We start from the raw sequence: 8,800 nt of genomic DNA, 5'->3' as shown, positions 1-8,800 counted from the left end.
GGGGAAATCTAGGAAGAGGAGAAATTAAGGGTACACATGTGACAAATAGGTGATCCTAGATTCAAGATGGCAGCCTAACTTAGATCTTCCTTGAGCTGGTGGCTTGATTTATTCTGAGCCCTCCAGGGAAAGCAATCCCTCCAGATAACAGCAAGGAGTGAGCCCCACCTACAGTGGACCAGACAGTAGTCTGATTGCTCTGTATGGCTGATGCCTTCAGGGAGATAACTTGACAATCATTTACCACTAGTTGCAAGCAGTGCCCTAGTTCTGACATATATTTGGGGGAGACAAGCTGGGGAAAAGCCTTTTTATATCCCACAGTAGTCTAAAGATATTCAAGGTATCAAAACTAATATAAGACGGGAGGAACAATGGGACAAAAACAGAAGTAACAAAGAGGAAGCCAAAAAACAAAAATGGTAGGATAAATTATTCTAGTCTTATCAATACTTACATTTACAAAAATTATGACCCAAAGCTATACTGTTTGTTGACTCTAGGTGCCTTCGAGTCAGTTCCAACACAGAATGAACCTAAATGCACAAAATAAAACATAACCGAGTTCCGTGCCACCCCTCCAATCGTTATGCTCAACCCATTGTTGCAGCTACTGTGTCAATCCTTCTTGTCAAAAGTCTCACACTTTTTGGCTGACCCTCTACTTTACTGAGCATAATGTCCTTTCCCAGGGACTGGTCTCTCTGGATAGCATGTCCAAAGTACATAAGACGAAGTTTCACCGTCCACCCTTCTAAGGATTCTGGCAGTACTTTCTTCTAAGACAGAAGTGATTGTTCTTTTGGGAGTCCATGATTCTTTCAGTTTTCTTCAGCAGAACCATAATTCAAATGCATCAGTTCCTTACTCAATGTCCAATTTTCACATGTACATGAAGCAATTCACAATACCTTGGTTTGGGTCAGGTACAAGGGGCGCTGGTGGTGTCGTGGTTTTGCATTGGCTGCGATCACCAGTAGTGCGTTGGGAGAAAGACTTGCCTTTCTATTCCCATAAACAGTTACTGTCTCCTAAATCCACAGGAGTCGCTATGAGTCAGCATTAGCTTAATGACAGTGAGAAAGAGCGTGGGTCAAGCACCGCTCAGTCCTCAAAGTAACATCCTTGCTCTTCAACACTTTAAAGAGATCTTGCTGAGATTGTCCCAGTGCGATGTGTCCTGTTTTCGTGACTGCTGCTTCCATGAGCATTGATTGTGGATCCAAGCAAGACGAAATCCTTAATGACTTCAACCGTTTCTCCATTTAGGATGCTATTCCCTACTGGTCTAGTTGGGAGGAATTTGATCTTCTTTACAATGAGTTGCAATCCCTTCTGAAGGCTGCAAACTTCGACCTTCATCAGCAAGTGCTTCCAGTACAATTTCAGCAAGCAAACTTGTGTCATCTGTATATGAAAGATTGTCGATAAGCCTGTCTCCAATCCTGATGCTACTGTCTTAATATGGTCAAGCTTCTCAGATTATCTGCTCAGCATACAAATTGATTAAGTATGGTAAAAGGATACCACCTTGATGCATATTTTTCCTGATTTTAAATAATTCATTATTCCCTTGTTCTGTTTGCATAACTGCCTCTTGGTCCATGTATACACATTCTGCACAAGCACAATGAAATGTTCTGTAATTCATTCTTCTCAATGTTATCGATAATTTGTTATGATCCACACAGTCTAATGCCTTTATATAGTCAATAGACCACAAGAAAATATCTTTCTGGTATTCTCTGCTTTCACCCAAGAGCCAAGTGATGTTTTATTAGTAATGAGTTTCCTCAAGCCATGTCGTCTTCTGAATCTGGCTTGAATTTCTGGCAGCTACCTGTGGATGCAACCATTGTTGAATAATCTTCAGCAAAATTGTATTTGTATGTGACTTTAGTTATATTGTTTGATAATTCTGCATTCTTTTGAGTCATCGCTCTCTGTAATGAGCATAAATAAGAATGTCTTCTAGTCTTCCAAATCTCTCACCACATTCAAGTCATTGCTGACTCATAGCGATCCCCTGTGGGTTTTGGAGACTGTATCTTGTAATGGGAGTAGAAAGCCTAGTCTTTCTCCCACGGAGCTACTGGTGGTTTTGAACTGGTGACCATGTGGATTGCAACCCAAAGCATAAGCACTACACCACCAGAGTGCTTATTCTTCCAAATATATGTAGTGTATATAACCCCAAAAATCAAAATCCACTGCCAATATGTCAATTCCAATTCAGTGACTCTGTGGAGTTTCTGAGGCTATACATTTTTATGGGAGTGGACTTTCACCTACAAAGCTGCTAGTGGGTTTGGACTATGGACCTTGAGGTAAGCAAGTCAATACTTATCCCACAACACCACCTGCATACTTTATATATAAAATCACAGATATATTTTACTAGAGTTGATATAATTAGAAGTAAATGCATGGGAAAAGATATGGCATGTAAGCAGCACAAGAAAGTGAAAATGGCTATAATCATATTAGATAAAATACCGGTAGATTTCAAAAGCTGTATTATCAGAATTTATGTGGGATAATCCATAGTAATAAACCAGACAATTCATAAGGATGATATAATAATCACAAATATGTATTTGCCCACTAACAGATCTTTAAAGCACATGATTTAAAAAAATGTCAGAAGCAAGGGGACACTTTAGATAATTCCACAATCAAGAGTCATATATTTAAAAAACCTTTTATTGTGTTTTGGGTAAAAGTTTACTTAGCAGTCTAAGTTCCCATTTAACAAATATTATACAGATTGTTCAGTGAAACTGGTTACAATCTTCACACTGTGTGAACATTCTCAATATTTCCACTCTAGTTGTTCCATTTCCATAAGTCTCATTTCCCGGCCCACTTACTTTCTCATCTTTGTTTTAAAGTAATTGCTAACCATTTGGTCTCACAAGTTTTGTTTTTTGTTTTTTTAAGGAGCACAGAACTCCTGGGTAATATTCTCTGTGAGCTAATCTCTTTTCTAGCTTAAAGCTGACTGTAGGGGCCAGTATTGGTTCACAGTTTAAAGTGAACTTCAGGTCAGTTGTTCTGTAGGGTCCAATAAGGCTGGGCTTGTCTGCTTTGTTTCTAGCAATTTGAGGTTCTGTTTCTAATATTTTCCTCTTATTCAATGGGGGTTCATCTATTGTTGCAGTTTAAAATGTTGACACTTCTCTGAGCAGTCGATGGAACTAGACAGAATCCAGGAGAGGCACTGAGGCTAAGACTGCAGAATCAAAGAGCTGGCTCTGCATTCTACTCGGACTGCAGACTAGCTAAGGGCCCTGGTGAGGTTTTCCCAAAGTATTCTCCTCAATGAACCCACTCTTTCTGTCCAACCCTTTCCTGACTGATCTGAATGTTAACCCGCTCCAGACATCTTCTTCGAGAACTGGCAAGCATGGAGAGAGTGAAGGGGCTGGAAACCTTGAGCCGCCTCCTGGTAAGAGCAGGTGAGTTCAATGGGTGAGTCTGGTCTCATTTGCTTTAACAACATTTGCTCTCACTTTAGAAAGCTACAAGTCCCTACTCAGAGTGGCTTGCTCTAGGGGAAAGGTTTTTCTCTGTGCTGGCTCTGAAGGAGGGGCCTTGTCTTCTTTCAACATTCATGGGTGCATCAGCCCTTGGAGAGCTACGTGTGTCTTGACACCAATCTCCCCTGGGTCTCTAGGAGGTTCTCAGTGCACAGACTGGAGCAGAAAGGACCAGCGTTGTTCCCAGTTCTTCTTTCTAGGTACCAATCATCTCCCTCAGATCACTATTCTTTCCTCTAATATTTATTTAGATTTTAAAGATTGACTCTCAAGTCACCCTAATCCTATATTCGTCTCCTGCCACATTAACATAACTGAGCCTCATTAACATCACAGAGGTTAAGATTTACAATGCATAGGCTAATTACATTAGTTCACAAAAAAAGGATAATAGGGTCGTCCTCTGAATCATGGCCTAACCAAATTGACATATATTTTCTGAGGGGGACAAAATTCAATCCACCCCAGACAAAGACTGTTTGAATAATACTATTGTTAGGTAGCTAGAGACCGGGGTTGTCCCTCCCCTGCCTGTACAGGCCCCCTAGAGGAGGTTGGAAGGGAATCAGGCAAGCATTTCCATGAAGACCCCTGAACTGGACATGCTCAAATTCATGCCCCAAGCCAGGTGGACGGTACATCTGGGCGGCCCAAACTAGGCCAAGGCTCATGACCCCACCCATTTGGGCTTAATTCAGCCAATGGGGTCAACCAATACCGTCAACCTCGCCTGTTGGCTGCTCCTGCTTCTGCTCTTGCTGGACCGGGGATCGCTGTCCTCAGTGCCGCACGCGTGCGTGCGCCGCTCTACGAGGTTGCTCGTGTCCAATTGTGACCTTCCGCACGACTTCCGTGCGGCGTGGCACGCTTCCCTGATAGCATGGACTCTTTTGAGACTGTAAAACCTGAAACTTCTCTCATCTTTTATAAAAACCCACTTGGATAACAAAACAGCCTTTGGCGTGAATTCTACGTCGTGCGAAAAGTCAAGAACCGAGGTATTACCTACGGAGAAACCTCATCCTATGGACCCCCTGACTTAATTGATATTTGTGGCTCATTACACCCAACGAAACTAGGAACTAGATTACTTTCAGATGTGTGTGCTACATTTACCAGGATAGACCATACTTTTTACTATAAGTTCTTGGTGTTAGACAGAGGTGGGCAAGAGGAGGAGAGGTGCTGGCCGCAGGAATGTAACATGCAGGAGAGGAGGAGACACATTTCTGCACATAGCTCTTCAGCAGAGAAGACATTTCTTTGTCAGTGGAAGAGACCAGATACGATGAAAAGGCTAGGTGGAGAAAGATGAGATGTTCACACTACTTCTCCCACGGTGACGGACTAGACTCTTGGGTTTGAGGTCTGGGGTTAGGGGTGCAGGGACGCACATACCTGGAAAGAGGAGGTACCTTACAGAAAACCAGCCATTAGCAGAACACCCTTCAGAAAGTCAGCCAATGTAAGAGGTCTGCCGTTAGGAGCGTGAACGGAACGTTCCGCCTCTGCATTCTGCGAACTTTCATTAGACGGGCTAAAGGTCTTTGCCCTGAAGGACGGTGGTTCTCCATTGGGCTGTGATCTGCAAGGTCAGCAGTTCGAAATCACCGGCTGCTCCTCTGGAGAAAGATGGAGCATTCTACCCCTGTAAACAGTTACAGTCTCTTGGAAACTCACAGGGATAATTTTGATATGGACTGGATTGCAACGAGCAAGCCCTTTGGAGTTCTTTTCCAAAATATCCCCTTGGTGAAGTTACTCGTTATGTTCAACCCTCTTCAACTCTGGTCTGAATTTTGTCCTCGCCAGAAATCGTTCTTGCTAACAAGGCAAGAACTGAGAATGGAGAGGCTCTAAACCTTGAGCAGCTTCCCAGTAACAGTTGATGAGTTCAGTGGAATGAATCTAACTCTCAATCTCCCAAGCTCCAGGACACTAGTCACTGGACAAGGAGAAGGTGGCTTTCTTTCTCCTTCTAGTTTCTGAAGTGGAGGGCAAGGTACTCTCTCTGCTCCTCCAATACTCTATGCTGAGGAATGAACTCTCACTGGGAAGGAAATTGAGATTCTGGGCAGAAAACCAAGAGCACAAATAAATAGGAAAATGTCTATCATGTGAACTCTAGCAAAATGCTGGGCTTACAATCAGTGATTGTTGCGGAATGAATGAAGCAAACTAAGCAGTCAGATTTCCCCACGATTTGAATATATCAGTTGCTATGAATTTTCAAAAGCAAATCTATGTGGAACATAATGCTAAACTGATGGCAATTTAAAAGGGAGAGAGGGAAAAATAATAATTCTTAAAACGAAGGAATGGGGCAAGGAGTATATCTGTTCTTAAGTGTCATGGGAGACCACACATGAAGATTAATAAATTGCCCTCGAATGTATTGCATTTGAATGAACATTAACCTTTCCCTCTACATATAGCTATTAAGCCCTAAAGAAGCAAATGGCACTGAAATTAGTAGACTCTTTGAAGGACTGCACCCTGGCACTAATTCAGTAACTGGCAAGGAATAAATGCACCCCTCTAACCCTTGAAGAGATGTATCAGCTAGCTCAGATGACTGCATTTATAAAAGTAGTCAGAGCATTTTGTTCCCAGTAGACGTAGTGGGAAAGGAGAGCCAGGGGATTAAGTACTATGTGATTAAGTTTCAAACATCTTTCTGGAAAGATTTTTAGTTTCAATTTATGGAAAAGAAGAAGTTCTAGGATACAAAGAGAAATATAAACTTAAAACAAAACAAAAAAACAACCCAGACATGTTAATGCTAACTCTTTAGCAACTAAATTATATACTATTGCTTTGAAAAGGCATGATATATATAAATGGGGGTGTTAAGTACTTATTTTTCTTGTCTGTTCAAAAGTAGTTGAAGATTGAAAATGGAGTTTCTCATGACTTCCATATGAAGCAACATACACTTTTAAATGGGTTTTAGTGATTGGAAATGGCTAAGAATGAAGGCAAAGGTCTTGGGAGCACTCAAATCACCTGGGGTTAAAAGCATAGAATCAAAATGTCAATTGTGGTCATCTTAAACCAGATCTGCTGGAGACCAGGTTAGAGTTTCAGCTTCTGATAAATGGAAGGCTTGCTCCTTTTATAAATGCTTAAATGGCTTACCATAGTAAAGAACTTAAGTAACAAAATAAATAACATTTCCCCCTGCATATACCAGATTTAATCAAATTCAGTGTAATCTGGTACTTTCTCTACTGATTTCCCGACTTGATATCCCAGCCAGACTAATTTATCCCTAACCGCCCCCCCCCACAAAAAAAAGCTATAACAGCTATTCAGACAGATACATATTAATTTAATTCCTCTTTGAGGAAAAGCTAACATTAATTATTAATGTCAATCTTTTGTGTTGATTTAAATAAGAGTTTTTACACAGCACAATGTTGATAAAACAGTATTCAAAAAAATGAAAATGTAGTCTAGCATTCTGGATCAGCTTTTCATTCACTGGTTAGAAGAACGACTATCTTTTTTTTTTTTTCTTCCACAAAGCATATGATTTCCTGCTCTGTGTTTCAGGAGTATAGCTATTTTACTCCTAGTGAAATCTTAAGAGGGCAACGGCATTTTCTCTCCATATGTATGAGTGCATGTGGGGGACCTTCATCATAGAGAAAATAACTCAGAATGATGCAGAATATCTAAATTCCCTATTTACAAAATCAGGATTTTAATTTCTGAAAAGTACTGTATACAATTAGAATAAAAACAGGAACAAAAATAAGAAACCCCAATATTCACAAGGATAAAAATAAGTAAGAGCTTAGGGAGCCAATTGTACGTGAAATATTATGGGAGGTCATCAATTAAGAACTAAATAAATGCACAGACATACTATGCTTTGGGAGGGAATGACTCAGTATTCTAAAGTCTTCAGTTTTCACCAGATTGATGCATCATCTAGAAATTCCAATCAAAATTCCAAAAAATGTGATCCTTTTGGAATAAAAGTGTGCCTGACATGCTGATTATGAAATATGGGCATAAAAGACCCCCACGCCCTCCAAAACAAAAACATACTGTGGTAGTTAGATGATTTTTTTAACGGTTATTGACATAAAATTCACATATCATACAATTCAATCATGGTAGTTAGAATCTCACCTGTCAATCAGGATGCAGCTTGATGATAACTCTTTGAGGGCCTGGCCTTTTTTAATGAGAGAACTTCATGCTCTCTTTTCCCCTCCACCTTCCTGGTTGCTGGAACTCTGCTTGTCATTAGGCGTGGCCCCATGAGGGTCCTCTGACCCAGAGAGCTGATGGAGTGCTGCCAGGTTTCCACCAACCTGAGAGCCATGTGACTGCACCCCATGGCCTGTGATCCTCCTACAATGCCTTCAGGAAAGTTCTTTCGGTACCATTTGGTTCTTTCCCATATACTACCTCCTGACATTTCTGAATGTTGACCCACTTTTTTTGAGGTGGGGGGAGATAGTGATTCCGTATTCTTTTCATCTTTTACTTCTTCCTGCATCATTCAATATTTTGCTCAAAGAATCCTTTAACGGGCAACATAGCATGTGGAGGAATGCACAAAAAGACTGGACTCCAGGGACAGCCACAACCACAACCAGCCTGACCCCCGCCCTGGAAGTGTGTGCCGCAAAGAAGGACACTAGACCTTCAGGTGGGGCAAAGGAACTGACTTACCATGCCCACACGGAAGCAAACCAAGAAGGGAAAAAGAGAAAGAGGAAGTCGGCCTAGACTCCATATGGGCACACCAAGCCCAGAGGATGAGGTCCCTGCATGGAGCTGCTGGGTCACAGAGAGGACTGTGGGACTACCAACAGCTCAAGACATGTTGACTCCTAACTAGAGCATACGGTGACGGGACAGTGATGAAGAAATACAGCGGGAAGACAGTTGGGGAATGGAGCATAACAATCACCTGATCCACAGAGCCCTTGAGGAGCCCCAAGAATGGACTTCAGGTTAGGATCTCCCCAGGACCAGTGGGGAGGGACTCACTCTCTCCTTTTCTTTTTTCAACCATCTGTTTTCTTATTGTTTGGACTAGGACATGAATGGTTTGCCTATTTACGTGGGTCAGACATGGGAGTGAAGCTCGGGGAGAAGGCAATGGGGCCAATGGCCTCTGAAGGTATAGGAGGAAGAAGGAGGTGGGGAGAAGGGTGTGGTGAGCAGACAGTGCCATGGACAGGGGGACAACTAGGGAATTGAAATCAGCTTCTAGGAGAGGGTAGAGATCCTGTGAGTAT

Source organism: Echinops telfairi, unplaced genomic scaffold, assembly GCF_000313985.2.
Source record: "Echinops telfairi isolate 266 unplaced genomic scaffold, ASM31398v2 ScPeMD7_7424;HRSCAF=8462, whole genome shotgun sequence".
Classification (NCBI taxonomy): Eukaryota; Metazoa; Chordata; class Mammalia; order Afrosoricida; family Tenrecidae; genus Echinops; species Echinops telfairi.
This window is presented reverse-complemented; position numbering follows the sequence as displayed.